The sequence below is a fragment of the Argopecten irradians genome, chromosome 13, assembly GCF_041381155.1.
Source record: "Argopecten irradians isolate NY chromosome 13, Ai_NY, whole genome shotgun sequence".
Classification (NCBI taxonomy): Eukaryota; Metazoa; Mollusca; class Bivalvia; order Pectinida; family Pectinidae; genus Argopecten; species Argopecten irradians.
In genome coordinates, this window is record NC_091146.1 from 26,826,071 (window position 1) to 26,843,896 (window position 17,826).

The 17,826-nt window shown below is 34.3% G+C and overlaps 2 protein-coding genes across 5 annotated transcripts in view; one reads left to right on the plus strand and one right to left on the minus strand.

The window, feature by feature from the left end:
* LOC138306001 (cyclin-dependent kinase 4 inhibitor B-like) overlaps positions 1–17,826 on the plus strand; it is a 637,657-nt gene that overhangs the window by 203,152 nt on the left and 416,679 nt on the right. The window lies entirely within an intron of this gene.
* Positions 1–17,826, minus strand: part of LOC138305998 (uncharacterized) — a 343,209-nt gene that overhangs the window by 109,242 nt on the left and 216,141 nt on the right. The window lies entirely within an intron of this gene.

Sequence of the window (17,826 nt, forward strand, 5' to 3'; positions counted from 1 at the left end):
TGGCGAATGATTTCTTGTTAGGTCACGCCTTTGTCAAGGATGCAGTTTGTTCGATCTGGGTGTGTAATTGGAAGACGATCAGTTTCTGAGGAAATATATTCGTGTTCAAGCTATGGGTCCTTTTTTTCATAATTAATTATACTACCTAGTAAGTTCACATGAATTACAGAATATATGGCAACAAAACTATCCTTAATCAATACAAACAAACAGCGTCTAAAATTTCATATCAGATGCTAGTTGATATACTCTGGTTACCTACAGGAGGGCAGACATACACGTGGTCACAAAATGATGTTTTAGTAATATACTTGTACCTCATCGGCACTTACTACCGTTCAGGTAACATTGGTGTCACCCATGTGGATAGAATTTCCCTCCCCATACTCTCATGTGAACATACGTACGGTGGTGGAGATTTTGACTTGTGATTTTGGAATTAATTAAAAATCAACTAAAACAAATTAATTCATTATGTAATAAAACAAATATTTCATGGATTACTATGTTCTAGTTCATAATATTTAACCCGAGCTGATGCTAGTCAACAAATGTTATATTGCATGATACCAAAGGCCGAGTGCAATATAACATTTGTTGATTACCATCACCGAGTAATCCATGAAACATTTGTATAATATGTGATTATTATAATACACTGTAGTTGTTTATCTGATATTTACATTTACGCGTTCTAATAAAATACGTACTGGTCTGCAGTATAGTTTGTGCATACAATCATGATACATTTGTACTTCCCACTATCACCTCCAACTGAGATCAACAGAACCCTAATCTATTACCAGGATCTCGACTGCACTAAAGGAGTAGAGCGACGAAGGGCCAAATACGGCCCTATTCAGTATTTTTTTAAATTGTGTGATAAGGATCCACGATTATTCAGCTTAATTAATCCAAGTATTATGTCATTTAGTTGAAAGGTTCTCATTTAAGAGCCACTCAAAGATACCCATAAAATTTGAACAAAACAGAAAAAAATACGCTGTTTTAGTAATGTCATAATTTGACGTGGCATGGAGTAGCAAATTGACGTCAATGTATACTAATAGTAGATATGTGTATAATATTTTGACAACAAAACTTTTAATATTCACAAAAGCATAACGTATTAGAATTCATCAAATACATTCACATACAAATACAAATATGCAGCTACCGTCTCCGGAAATTACCGTCAACGGAAAAAAACAACATTTTAATTGAACATTATTACAAATATACCAGTATGTACGTAAATATACAGTAGTTAAAAAATATTTAACATCACCAGAAAAAGAAAACAATTTAAAGATTGCAAAGAAAAATAGGATAATAGTTCTGATTTAAATACGGTGTCCTGCATACAAGTACTATTTCAATTTTAAAGTTAGAGTGACGCTAATTGAGGATTAAAACCTCATATAAACAGAGAATGGTTTTACTCAGTACACTCTTCAATCAAATATAAAGGTTCAAACATTTATATTTAAGAAAGGACGAATATGAGAAGGATAAATCACACTGGATGTTGTGCAAGTAGAGTGCAAGAGCTTTTGTGTTTGTGCACTGACCGTGACGTTTGCGATGACTGATTTTCCGTTGACATCAGCCGGCGCAGCCTTTGATGTAGCTTGCGGGTTCGAGGGTTACCGTCTTACTTTCTGAAGCTTGCTGTCATTTCTTGGGCTGTCGTGTTTTTAACGAAAATTTAAGACATTTCTTCTTAATCTCCGGTTCTAAAAGCAAGTAATAAACGTTGTGAAAGTTAATTAACTTTACATTGGTGTTTCTTTTAACCCGATAAGATAAGTATTTATTGAGAAAAAATGGTTTTATTCCCGGTTCATAGGCGTCTCGCGTGTTGTTTAGTAGTGTAAAGAGACAGTGACTAATCCTTCTCACTTATAATTCTTTGGTTTAGAAATAATTATATTTTCACTATATTATGTGAACTGCGACATTACTTGACACCAAAATACAGTTGATTCCTTTCACCAAACCGGACATATAATATATATATACATATATATATGTAAATGGCTTTGAGGAAAAAAACAGATATAGAGACAAAACAGCCTGTCAATTTTTAATCCGCTTGAATAAATTAAAAACATGGTCGCTTACTATAACCAGATGATATTTTTATAGTAAAGAGACCATGCCTATGATGAAATACATGTAATTAATATATGTTTCTTTTTTTCTAAATTTCATACTTGTATTCATATAATATCCAATAGGACAGAGACACAAGACAGGGTTATAATCATTATTTCAGTAAATTCATCATTGTATTATAAAGAGATATACATATTTATCTGCCCTTTTGGATTGGTATTGATTGTGATGTCATGTGTTTGTAAGTTTTAGATCAATTCTATTATTTTTGCTCACGAAATAATGATATCACAACTGATACCTTCCCGCAATGGGGATAACTCTGTGATATACTAAGACAAAACAGTGAAAACAATTCAAAACATTTATTTGAAAATAAAGAGAATATACTTTATCCCCTACCATTCCAAACTATAACAGTATGCTCACTCACAAAGGCACAGAACGCCAAATATACATTGCACTCTAAATAAGTATGCCTTCACCACTCTTCACTGCAAATTTAAAAGATAAGTCCTCATCAGTCCACACACTGTAAATTTATTCCCAATTCAGTCCTCTTACTGTAAATTTATACGAGAATGCCCTCATCAGTCCTAAAACTGTAAATATATAAGATAATGTCCTCATCAGTCTTCTTTCTGTATAATTATAAGATAATGTCCTCATCAGTCCTCACGCTGTAAATGTATGCCATCATCAGTCATCCTACTGTAAATTTATAAGATGATGTCCTCATCAGTCCTAAAACTGTAGATTTATAAGATAATGCCCCACCAGTCTTTTAACTGTAAATATTTAAGATAATGTTCTCATCAGTCCTCTTTCTGTAAATTTATAAGATAATGCCCTCATCAGTCCTCAAACTGTATATTTCTAAGATAATGTTTCATCAGTCCTCAAACTGTATTATTATAAGATGATGTCCTCATCAGTCCGCACACTGTAAATGTATGCCCAATTTAGTCCTCTTACTGAACATTTATAAGATAATGTCCTCATCAGTCCTTAAACTGTAAATCTATAAGATAATGTGCTCATCAGTCTTCTTTTATATATATTGATAAGATAAGATGTCCTCATCAGTCCTCACACTGTTAATGTATGCCATCATCAGTCCTCTTACTGTAAAAACATTTTTTTTTTTGGTCTTATCAATAATACTGGAAGTAACACCTACAATCTACAATCTACCTGTAAATAGGTGCGCTCATAAACGTTTAGTGTAAAGAATTACACGCAGGCAGGACATACATATATACATAGACATTTGATAAACAAGGAAATAAGTCGAATATCTAATTGTTTGATAAACTTGACAAGTGAAACTAATTCTTCGTCTACAACAAAATTAAAAAAGAATATTGAAGTTAAAATTGTAACGTTTCGCCCACTGGACAGTTTTACATTATTTTGGATTCTCGCTGTACCACTGTTTCAATAGTTTATATTGGCACAAATAACCAATAGTTTTTAATAAGTTTCAATATCAAATATCAAAGAAACATACAATTTAATAAAAAAGCATGACAATTTATTGACTCGTGCCCTATATGAAATTACATATTTTACAATAGATGATAAAGACTGGTATTCATGTCACTCTCACTAAAATCACTTACAGAGAGACCGCCTGTTCAAGTATAATTGAATATAGAAATAAATTGATGTTTACCACTAAATATTACCACAAAGAATATTATCTGAGTTATGTATAAATAAATAGTTATCTGAATGACAAGAAAAGTAAATCGTGCCCCCCAACTAAACTCCTGCTCTAACATTGCTGGGGGCTGATTCCATCATAAGGGATGGCCAGGGCTTGTGTGGTACTGAGAGCTGGTGCTGGCCTGGGTTCTTGTTCCGGTTGCTCAACCAGCTATGGCCCCGGGCAGATGATCTCCGCCCCGTTTTTATACTAGTATCATGGAAATAAGAGCACTTTAAATTTTCCCCGCCGAGCGCGAGCGCTAAATATAACAAAAAGAGTTCCAATTACACTGAAAGAGCGGGACAAACCAAGCTCACGCACGGACTTTCACACAGAGAAATAATATATGAAAAATATACGTTAAATACAGTAATCTTCGCTAATTGTTAATTATATTATCTCCAGAAATACAAACAATCGACCCTGGAACCGTGTATATCAAAATTACAGGTAAAGTATATTGACATGAAACATGTATATATAGTGTCAGTCGGTGACCTAGTTTTACGTTGTTTACATGTGTTGTAGTTACAGCGGCTCTTACATGTACTCGTAATAGTATAATAGTAATATAATAATATATCGAGGATAACAATATCTTTCTGCTTATTGCTAAGCCGCTTGAGGCGTAGCAGTGTAGAATCGGATGCAAATCACGCCATCTTGCAGGATAGCCATGTAGCAAGAACGCTTGAATCAGATGGATGTTCGGTGTGTTTACAAGCACTGCCTGTTGAAGTAATATTAAGGATGTACTCCTCTGAGAAGTCAAAATTTTCTTGTATTAAACTTTTTTTCTCATGTGAATTTTTGGAAAGAGGAAGTCATACCACGAAAGAAAAATGGAAGAAAAAACATATGTCCGTGTGCTCGTTTTTGAGTTATTGTCCACTCAAAGATACCAAAATGACAAAATAGTGGATTTTAATTGGAATTTCGCCGTTTTGAACCACATACACTAGAATTTAAAGCCATAATTTCCTAATGAGGTGTTTGATATGTATGGATGTTTGTAGAATTTATTTTCCAGTAGTCTTCATTAAAAATATACCAGTTATGATAAATAAGAGTCATATTTTTTCTCAAAAAAATAACAACATATGCTACCCCTACCCCTTAATTTTGAGCTCCAAAATGCACGATTTTCAGCCATTTTTGTCAAATTTAATACTTTATAGAAAAAAGTTCTGGTATTAAACTTTTGTCAATAGTTTGCATATCAATAGGGAAAGGGTTGTTCTTTCTAAATCAGGCAGAAAAAATGGGGGTGTCCGTGTGCTTACTTTTTTGCCCCATTTAAATATATGTTATTTTTCAATATTTTTGACTAAAAAATAAAAGTGCTCAAATTACCATTAAATGTAAAAATAAAGTGACAAAAGTGTATCATATCACACATTTAATGTTCAATGTTTTAATTAACATGAACCCAGTGAAGATTAACAGCAAAAATTAACCTCGATACAGCTGAAAATGCTGACGGCTCGCGGTGATGATTTAAGTAAAAACAATTTAAGTAAAAAATGGGAAAACGATGGCTCTTTTCAAAGCCAAAAAAGACACAATTTCAAAATGGCCGCCCAAATGGGCCCATTTTCTAAAAATCGCTGTGTAAAAAAATCTACTAAAAAATAGAAATGTAATTTTTTGATAAAATTTGCTACAGACCACATGCTACAGATATTGATAAATCGTATTTGAAAATCTCATAACGTTTTTGATATGTGTCGAAACGGGACTGAAACCACAGAAGAATACATCCTTAAATTAAAACGAATTACGGAAACAGACTTTAATCTGTCCGGATTCGGAAGCCATCTTCCTGATAAAGCATGGGTTACATGTGGCGCTTGCATCCGTTAATAAGATTTTCGGTGGTAGAACAAAGCAATCGAGGGTAAAAGTATTCTTAATAAGAATTTCACTAGAAAATTGATTCTAAAATTTGTTATTTAAATTTAGATCACCATCGTGTAACATATAAATAATCAGACATATTATTAACGGGACACGGAACATACTAAAATGCGGGATGACAGTACATACATAAAAGCAGAATGAAAACGGACCATAGAAAAAACATAGGAAACATATTAGATTAAGTTCAATATTTTCATTTGGCCTTTTCTCCTGAGCTTAGCAATCTCTGATCTCCTGTGCATTTTTTCCCTTTTTAATTTTGTTGTCAAAAGTAAATTATTGAAAACTGGTCGTCTGTACTAAACCTGGATACCTTTGCACTAACACAAGCTCACAAATTATAAAATGCCTTTCAACAGAACAATATAAAATTGCTAAACAATATCGTCATATCTTGTTTAAATTTCCATATACCTATCCAATCAAAGGGTAAAGCTTCCCCGCGTACTCCCACCTACCTTTTTGGAAGCTAATACTTTGTTAATATTTTGACGGTCCACTACAATTTGAATAATAATGAAATTCATCTCCAAAAAAAAATGGGTCATTCTGATTTTCAGAGGTTACATGTTCTATTTTCCTCCGAGGATGTTTGTATTCAATCTACTAAAACTCCACTGTGTGATTGTGCCTATTTATAGTGTTTTGAAATTTTAAAAAAAGAAGGTTATAATTAACTAGACGTAATAAATTGGTTAGCCATTGTTTTACATTTGGGTGGTTTATATAATTTCTTTGACCCCAAAAGTAGGAGAAATGTGAACAAAAACCCGTTATGTTCAACATTGGCTTTGGGATGTTGATATTTTAAAAATTTACATTATAGCAGTTTCCCCAATTAGAAAATGACAGGTTCAATTTCTTCAAAACGTTGACAGAAGTCTTTCATACCGGTAACAACATGATTACTTGGTATAAAGAATATAGATCTCGGAAAAGTAATCAGAGACTCCCATCTTAAAATATCAGTATTATATTTTGGGAACATGGAATTTAATTTGTGAATTCAACTGATAGTTGACAATGACACAGAACGCATCCCTATTGTACTCCATGTTCTCAAGCACAATATGATTTCGAATGGATTGTTTATTAAACTCATAGCTTACGGCTTACAAGTACATGCATAATAAATAATGTAATTGGTGAATAATTAATAAATAATGTAATTGGTGAATAATTGGCTAATATACATTTATTGCCCGGTCGCAGTGTGATATGAAGGTTTATTTACCCGAAGGTGTAAAATTTCCCTTCATATCACACTGCAACCGGGGACATAAATTGTTTACTCTACCGAAAATTCGCGATTCACTACTCTGGGTTAAACTTTACATGTCTTAAAGCGATCAGTAAAAATGACATTAAAGTTGCTCTTCATCCGTCATTGTTGTACAGTCGGAAGGGGAGATAACTCCATGTGAAAAACGGACGGTCACCATATATAGGGGCACGCGCCCCAGGGAAATACGTCCGGTGTTTTATTTCCCCCGAGGGAAATACGATGTTTTATTTCCCTCTCATGTGATGTGTTTCAACTAATCAAAAACACTACTATTATAAACATGAGGTATATTTTTTTTTTTATTCTTGTATCAGATGCAGTGGCGTAGGAAGATGAAACGTTATGGGGGGGGGGGGGGGGGGGCAAAGGTCCTCAATATTTCGTAACACCCCCCCCCCCCGCCTCGCGCGACCCGCACCCACATGATATACTTTTTTTCATATATCATTACATATAATCCTTGTACACATCTATAGACAGTAGCGTCGCTAACTGGAAATTAATGAATACGCAAATAAGCGTGCGAGTTTGGGGGGTCTGGGGTATCCCTTTGAAAAAACATTACGATTTAAAATGACTGAGATGAATTTTACAATGTATTTTGATGTTTTTCGAGCGCCGAAGGCGCGTGATTTTGGTCCTTGGCGGGAACCGGGGGTTTCCCCCGGGGAAAAATTGTACGATTCTGAAGGACTGAGATGAGTTTAACGATGCATTTTGTTGAATTTGCTAGGGCCGAAGGCGCGAGATTTTGGTATCTTGGGGGTCCGGGGGTCTCCTCCGGGAAAATTTTACAATTTAGAACGGCTGAGATGAGTTTTACGTAGCATTTTGTTGAATTTGCGAGTGCCGTAGGCGCGAGATTTTGGTTTTTGTGTGTGGGGTACGGGGGTCTTCCCCTTGAGAAAAAAATATTACGATTTAGTATTTTGATGATTTTAAAGCATTCTTAACACGGCAATTTTTCGATTTAAAGTTACCTGCATTTAGAAATGATAATTGTGAATGTCATCATATCATTATGCAACCCAGCTCGATCTGAATATACCGGATTCACACCATCGGCACATTGTTGTGTAACTTAAAATGATAATGATTTGATTGCCTTATCAAAATAAATAAAGAAATTAATCTATTATGAAGCATTTTTTGAAATACAGTAGTATAATCCCTTAAAGTGAATAGTCGGGCAAAGAAAACCATTCTTAATGCGTTCATTGGCCTTCCAAAAGTTCTCACATATTAATACGACGGTCAAGTTCTGCTTAGTTTCCCAGTTCTGACCATTAAAGTAAAGAAAAGTTGAAAGCATTGAAAGCGAGGCTGCGTGGAAATGAAACCACGGACATAGTGAGCCGGGAGGACGTTTTAGAATTTCCATACTTTAAATTAATTTCTTCGTACGCAGGTAGATTTTGACGAGAGATTTTATTTTTCCATTTCATAAGAAATTATACTGGATACATCCACACCATTTTTACCGACTTTAGCTATCCTTGCCCGACTGTTCACTTTAATGGACATTTTTAGTCTAGTTCGTGTGTATTGAATTTTCCTTATTAAAGGTTTGAATATTACGTGCTTGAATATTTTAGGAAAAGCGCCGCGCAGCGGAAAATTTTCTAAAATGAAGTACAAAAATGTGCAGGAGGACCCTTTTTTCTTTCAAATACGCATTTTTAGATAATTATCATTCGGTGAAATTGGGGGGGGGGGGGGGGGGGGGCAAAAATACATGTTTGCCCCCATATTCTGGGGAACGGGGGGCAATCCCCCCACCCCCTTCCTACGCCCCTGATATGAATGATATAATCATGAGTGTTACATCCCCCTTCAGCTGATTATATGTAATAACCAATTATTTATTATACATATAATATTCAAAATGATAACCTGTATATAATGATACAACAACATTACGGCAGCAGATCCATATATACTACTGTAAACAGACTTTCTTTCGTGTCTCGGCTTTCTTAAGTCTCCCACCAAAATAAACTTTGCATTGTAAGATACTAATTACCACGTATTCTCTATTTCCGCAAAAATGTTTTTAAGCGGAAATCGCGAAAGTTAGTAGCCAAGAAAGAAAGTCGGTTTACACACAAGACGACTACTAACTAGTACCAGATGGTATAAAGCTTAATAAGATCTTACTTTATTTATTAGTCATATAAAGTATATACAGTAACATCAGGGGAGACTATTATACATATTGTACATGACATTTCAAACTGCAGGAAAACGCAAAGAAAACAATACATAAATTATACATTGTGTATATACAGTGATTATCAAGATATAAGATAACTACTTCGATTCACGGCTATTTGTTTTAATGAAACACAGACTACATGTAGCTAGACCGGTTTGCTAAATCACAGGGACTTGTAACGTAGGTTGTGAGAAAGTCTGTTGTGTATACATGTGTACTAGGCCTATATACTATATAAAAGGACAAGGGAACCAACGGCTCGCTTGGAAGAGGTACACCTGCCTCTACAAAAGTCGCCCGTATTCCGTCAAACATGGATAAATATGTACATATATAATACCAATACATTCTTAAATAAATTTTCGACATGGAAAACACAACTTTAATCACGAATTAATATATTAACATACCTTTATTTCACTATGAACGTGGAAAATGCAGTCAGATTTTCTCGCTGTCGTTTTGCTTGTCCACTGAAATATTGTGTACCCCATACCCGGACCCGAACTGGAAACCCCATATACACAGTGCCTGTATACTAAAAGCTACAATATCAATGTGGTAACGGTAAAGTAAAACATTAGAGTCTCGACTTAAGTTAGATTCTTCAATTAATGATACGTGTATTTCAAATAAAGGTACTTCTAAGAACCGTAACCATGAAACATAATGTATACAGAGTCTGGGTACATAATTTCAGTGCAGTATCGGGTAAGGGCGAGCACACTAAAAAGGTACCCATCATCAATTACAATATGGCGGATTATACGAACAAGAGTCGAGTGCTGGATAAAAAAAGTGTGATTCCTCGCTTATTTGTTAGATTGGATTAATGAAAGCGTTATCGGAGATAGCCTATTTGTATTTGCAATGGGAAAATATCACCAGAAAGTGAAATGACTGCATACAAAATTTGTTACAAGGGAATATGAGTGCCTTTGACCTAGAGTTCACTGGACAGGCATAACGACAGTGAGGATATCCTGACTGCATTTTCCGCGTTCATAATGAAATAAAGGTATGTTAATATATTAATTCGTGTCTGAAGTTGTGTTTTCCGTATCGCAAATTTATTTAAGAATATATTAGTATTAAATATATACATATCTATCCATGTTTGACGGAATACGGGCGACTTTTGTAGAGGCAGGTGTACCTCTTCCAAGCGAGCCGTTGGTTCCCTTGTCCTTTTATGTAGTATATAGGCCTAGTACACATGTATACACAACAGACTTTCTCACAACCTACGTTACAAGTCCCTGTGTGCTAAATGTATGTACATGTATCGCCGGTGCCGTATCAACCACTTGTACATGTATCGCCGGTGCCGTATCAACCACTTGTACATGTCCATGTGTAAGCCTATGATAGAAATAGGAAAATAAGATAAAGCATTTTGATGAAGTTGATAAAGGGTATTAACCGAGATAAAAAGGCTATAAATGATCGGTCGGTATTGGCCGATAATGAGAAGCATAAAAACAAAAACAAAAAAACATGAAAATGTATCGGTAAAACTGTACAGCCGATGAGAAGTGGAAAAAAAGGAAAAAAAAAAAGAAAAGAAAAACACATGAAAATGTACTGGTGAAACTGCAGTACCTTGTGGTACTCCGAATGGATCAACACAAAATTTATTGACATTGTTACACGGTCTGTGATTGATAGTACGTAATTATTTACTTTATTACTTATTGTAATGCCATAGTGTTTGAAATTATCAAATCATAGGGTCATTTATTAATCAAAATTGGACAACTGTTATACTCTGTAATTAAGTAAAATTTTGCCCAACAATTGTTATATATTGTAATATAATTTTCATCTACAATGAACGCAATATGATTTCTATGAAAATAAACATAAACAATTACTTTGTTTATTGGGGTGATTTTACCGAGTTTTACAGGTACATGAGATGCTGTGATTCCTCTTTGATCTGTCTTCACAAATGATTAAATTTTACCAGTTTCAAAAATTTCACATATTTTGCATGTAAAAAAGTACAACTGTATTATTTATTCCGTAACTATGCATGTTTCACAACGGAAAAAAACATGTGATAAATTCCAGTGTGTAATTACCTCTGATTGGTCAACTCTATATAGCTATAAGATCTCTTAATTCCGATTGGCTTTCAATTTCAATGTTCAAATTTAAGACACTTGCTAAAGCTCGTGTCGTTTCAAAATTTGAAATAAGCTAACTCGAGTTTGATAAAAATGATAAACAACTGCCACGCATTGGGGAACCTCTGTTAACAATTAATCAAGCAGATATCTGCGCTGCTTTAAATATATTGTATATACATTTATATTTTTGAATGTAAGCAATATTTTCATATCAATATGTCCTTACTTCAGATCACATTCTTAGATATTTAACTTGAATGGAATAATCAAATAAAATTTCGGCTATGTATTCGAATTGAATTATGAAAATCAGATGTATGACAAAAATAATGTTATCTGGGAGACGATTGTATTATTTCTATGACCATTCGGCCAAAAAATAAATATGTCTGTATATTTACACTTGCTAGACTTGATCACTATACGTAAATACTAGCCGATTTTGTTTACCATAACTGCATGGTAACATTGAACTTTAAACTTGCGTATGAAAATGTTCTATGCAACGTACAGGGGCTACTTTTTTGTTTACATTTTGACGCAACATTACGTGTATATTGTTGTTTTTCATAGAATTTTGGAAAAATGTAAACAATATATATATGTTTTATATGTATATATGATACAAACATATTTAAAATTAACAATTGTATAAAGAAACGGGGAAAAATATCCGACCGGGGCGACGTGCTTTCATTTTTGTTAAAAATGATGGATGTCAAATGTAAACATTACCTCTGTGTCGGTGTCCTACGATCGAGTCTTTGGGGTTGACGGGCGTGAGACCCTCTGACTGAGCTAGGTCAGTTATAAACATATTCTCTTGTCTTTGCTCTTTGAAAATTTAACCATGTGTATTATAAAACATGCACCGCTAGTAATCCACGTGTTGACAGTTACGCGTCACCACAAATACATTGTGTCTATCGAACCATAGAATATATTCTTAGAGGAATTGCTCCATACAAGCATGGTTAACATAAAAACAAAATCCAATCCCTATTTAGGGTTACATTGTCAATAAAAATAAAAATAGGGTCGGTAGCTAGGTCGGGAGGATGTAATGACCGGAACCGGAGTCTGAGATCGAAATCCCCAATTTTAATTTTTTTTCTCGCAGAAAAATAGAAAAAAAAATAGTGTCGGGGGTAAAAAATTAAGGTCGGTCGGGTAACCCTAAAAACATTTTTTTTTTGGTCTTATCAATAATACTGGAAGTAACACCTACAATCTACAATCTACCTGTAAATAGGTGCGCTCATAAACGTTTAGTGTAAAGAATTACACGCAGGCAGGACATACATATATACATAGACATTTGATAAACAAGGGAAATACTTAAATATAATTAAGTCGAATATCTAATTGTTTGATAAACTTGACAAGTGAAACTAATTCTTCGTCTACAACAAAATTAAAAAAGAATATTGAAGTTAAAATTGTAACGTTTCGCCCACTGGACAGTTACATTATTTTGGATTCTCGCTGTACCACTGTTTCAATAGTTTATATTGCACAAATAACCAATAGTTTAATAAGTTTCAATATCAAATATCAAAGAAACACAATTTAACAAAGCATGACAATTTATTGACTCGTGCCCTATATGAAATTACATATTTACAATAGATGATAAAGACTGGTATTCATTCACTCTCACTAAATCACTTACAGAGAGACCGCCTGTTCAGTATATTGATATAGAAATAATTGATGTTTACCACTAAATATTACCACAAAGAATATTATCTGAGTATTATAAATAAATAGTTATCTGAATGACAAGAAAAGTAATCGTCCCAACTAAACACCTGCTCTAACCATAGCTGATTCCATCATAAGGGATGGCCAGGCTTGTGGTACTGATAGCTGGTGCTCCTGGGTTCTTGTTCCGGTGGCTCAACTAGCTATGGCCCCGGGCAGATGATCTCGCCCCCTTTTATACTAGTATCATGGAATAAGAGCACTTTAAATTTTCCCGCCGAGCGCGAGCGCTAAATATAACAAAAGAGTTCCAATACACTGAAGAGCGGGACAAACCAAGCTCACGCACGGACTTTCACACAGAGAATAATATATGAAAAATATACGTTAAATACAGTAATCTTCGCTAATTGTTAATTATATTATCTCCAGAAATACAAACAATCGACCCTGGAACCGTGTATATAAAATTACAGGTAAAGATATTGACATGAAACATATATATATAGTGTCAGTCGGTGACCTAGTTTACGTTGTTTACATGTGTTGTAGTTACAGCGGCTCTTACATGTACTCGTAATAGTATAATAGTAATATAATAATATCGAGATAACAATATCTTTCTGCTTATTGCTAAGCCGCTTGAGGCGTAGCAGTTAGAATCGGATGCAAATCACGCGATCTTGCAGGATAGCCATGTAGCAAGAACGCTTGAATCAGATGGATGTTCGGTGTGTTACAAGCACTGCCTGTTGAAGTAATATTAAGGATGTACTCCTCTGAGAAGTCAAAATTTTCTTGTATTAAACTTTTTTTCTCATGTGAATTTTTGGAAAGAGGAGTTCATACCACGAAAGAAAATGGAAGAAAAAACATATGTCCGTGTGCTCGTTTTTGAGTTATTGTCACTCAAAGATACCAAAATGACAAAATAGTGGATTTTATTGGAATTTCGCCGTTTTGACCACATACACTAGAATTTAAAGCCATAATTTCCTAATGAGGTGTTTGATATGTATGGATGTTTGTAGAATTTATTTTCCAGTAGTCTTCATTAAAAATATACCAGTTATGATAAATAAGAGTCATATTTTTTCTCAAAATAACAACATATGCTACCCCTACCCCTTAATTTTGAGCTCCAAAATGCACGATTTTCAGCCATTTTTGTCAAATTTAATACTTTATAGAAAAAAGTTCTGGTATTAAACTTTTGTCAATAGTTTGCATATCAATAGGGAAAGGGTTGTTCTTTCTAAATCAGGCAGAAAAATGGGGTGTCCGTGTGCTTACTTTTTTGCCCCATTTAAATATATGTTATTTTTCAATATTTTTGACTAAAAAATAAAAGTGCTCAAATTACCATTAAATGTAAAAATAAAGTGACAAAAGTGTATCATTTCACACATTAATGTTCAATGTTTTAATTAACATGAACCCAGTGAAGATTAACAGCAAAAATTAACTCGATACAGCTGAAAATGCTGACGCGGTGATGATTTAAGTAAAAACAATTTAAGTAAAAAATGGGAAAACGATGGCTCTTTTCAAAGCCAAAAAAGACACAATTTCAAAATGGCCGCCAAATGGGCCATTTCTAAAAATCGCTGTGTAAAAAAATCTACTAAAAATAGAAATGTAATTTTTTGATAAAATTTGCTACAGACCACATGCTACAGATATTGATAAATCGTATTTGAAAATCTCATAACGTTTTTGATATGTGTCGAAACGGGACTGAAACCACAGAAGAATACATCCTTAAATTAAAACGAATTACGGAAACAGACTTTAATCTGTCCGGATTCGGAAGCCATCTTCCTGATAAAGCATGGTTACATGTGCGCTTGCATCCGTTAATAAGATTTCGGTGTAGAACAAGCAATCGTGGTAAAAGTATTCTTAATAAGAATTTTCTAGAAATTGATTCTAAAATTTGTTATTTAATTTAGATCACCATCGTGTAACATTAATAATCAGACATATTATTAACGGGACACGGAACATACTAAAATGCGGGATGACAGTACATACTAAAAGCAGAATGAAAACGGACCATAGAAAAACATAGAAACATATTAGATTAAGTTCAATATTTTCTTTGCCTTTTCTCTGAGCTTAGCAATCTCTGCATTTTCCCTTTTTAATTTGTTGTAAAAGTATTATTAAAACTGTTCGTCTGTACTAGACCTGGATACCTTGCACTAACACAAGCTCACAAATTATAAAATGCCTTTCAACAGAACAATTAAAATTGCTAAACAATATCGTCATATCTTTGTTTAATTTCCATATTCTATCCAATCAAAGGGTTAAGCTTCCGCGTACCCCACCTAGCTTTTTGGGAAGCTAATACTTGTTAATATTTGACGGTCACTACAATTGAATAAATAATGAAATTCATCTCCAATGTCATTCTGATTTCAGAGGTTACATGTTCTATTTTCTCCGAGGATGTTGTTCAATCTACTATACTCCACTGGTGATTTGCTATTATATGTTTGAAATTTTAAAAAAAGAAGGTTATAATTAACTAGACTATAATTGGTTAGCCATTGTTTTACAGTGTTTATATAATTTCTTTGACCCCAAAAGTAGGAGAAATGTGAACAAAACCCGTATGTTCAACATTGGCTTTGATGTTGATATTTTAAAAATTTACATATAGCAGTTTCCCCAATTATACCTATTATTGATCTTTTAATTTTCATTTGAGTTTTATAATTATATAAAATATTGCGTCCACTCTCTCAACAGTTTTTATTTTTCATGTCCTTTTCCAGTCAATATTGTATCTGTATCGGCTGGGCCAACGACTTTAGATGCAGAGGTGTAAACGCGATTTTCGATCAATCGGAACTCCTCGGGCATTCTTGGACGAATAGTATTTTCTCGTTTACGGATCAGGGCTACACGCATCCTTGATACTGCAGAAATTACTATCACCGACGCTATATTCACCCCTTGACTATCTCAAAGTAAAACTGAAGGCAGTTTGCATTTGCAAAAAGAAAATGACCGGTTCAATTTCTTTAAAACGTTGACAGAAGTTTTATACCGGTAACAACATGGTTACTTGGTATAAAGAATATTGATCTCGGAAAAGTAATCAGAGACTATCATCTTAAAATATCAGTATTATATTTTGTGAACATGGAATTTAATTTGTGAATTCAAAAGCTAGTTGACAATGACACAGAACGCATCCCTATTGTACTCCATGTTCTCAAGCACAATATGATTTCGAATGGATTGTTTATTAAACTCTTAGCCTTACGGCTTACAAGTACATGCATACTAAATGATGTAATTGGTGTCCGTGAATAATTGGCTAATACATGTATACATTTATTGCCCGGTCGCAGTGTGATATGAAGGTTTATTTACCCGAAGGTGTAAAATTTCCCTTCGTATCACACTGCCACCGGGGACATAAATTGTTTATTATACCGAAAATTCGCGATTCACTACTCTGGGTTAAATTTTACATGTCTTAAAGCGATCAGTAAAAATGACATTGAAGTTGCTCTTCATCCGTCATTGTTGTACAGTCGGAAGGGGAGATAACTCCACGTGAAAGACGGACGGTCACCATATATAGGGGCACGCGCCCCCGGGGAAAAAATGTACGATTTAGAAGGACTGAGATGAGTTTAACGATGCATTTTGTTGAATTTGCGAGCGCCGAAGGCGCGAGATTTTGGTATTTTGGGGGTCCGGGGGTGTACCCCGGGAAAATTTTACAATTTAAAACGGCTGAGATGAGTTTTACGTAGCATTTTGTTGTATTTGCGAGTGCCGTAGGCGCGAGATTTTGGTTTTTGTGGGGTACAGGGGTCTTCCCCTTGAGAAAAAAATATTACGATTTTGTATTTTGATGATTTTCAAGCATTTTTAACACGGCAATTTTTCGATTTAAAGTTATCTTTCGGTTTTTGACGGCTACGGGGGTCTCCCCCTGAAAAAATATTATGATTTTGTATTTTGATGATTTTAAAGCATTCTTAACACGGCAATTTTTCGATTTAAAGTTACCTGCATTTAGAAATGATAATTGTGAATGTCGTCATATCATTATGCAACCCAGCTAGATCTGAACATACCGGATTCACACCATCGGCACATTGTTGTGTAACTCAAAATAATAATGATTTGATTGTCTTATCAAAATATATCAAGAAATTAATCTTTTATGAAACATTTTTTGAAATAGTATAATCCCTTAATAGACATTTTTAGTCTAGTTCGTGTGTATTGAATTTTCCTTATTAAAGGTTTGAATATTACGTGCTTGAATATTTTAGGAAAAGCGCCGCGCAGCGGAAAATTTTCTAAAAATGAAGTACAAAAATGTGCAGGAGGACCCTTTTTTCTTTCAAATATGCATTTTTAGAAAATTTCATTCGGTGAAATGGGAGGGGGGGGGGGGGCAAAAACACATGTTTGCCCCCCTATTCTGGGGAACGGGGGGGTAATTGCCCCCCTGCCCCCCGCTTCCTACGCCCCTTAGATGAATGGTATAATCATGAGTGTTACATTCCCCTTCAGCTGATTATATGTAATAACCAATTATTTATTATACATATAATATTCAAAATGATAACCTGTATATAATGATACAACAACATTACGGCAGCAGATCCATATATACTACTGTAAACAGACTCTCCTTCGTGCCTCGGCTTTCCTAAGTCTCCCACCAAAATAAACTTTTCATTGTAAGATACTAATTACCACGTAT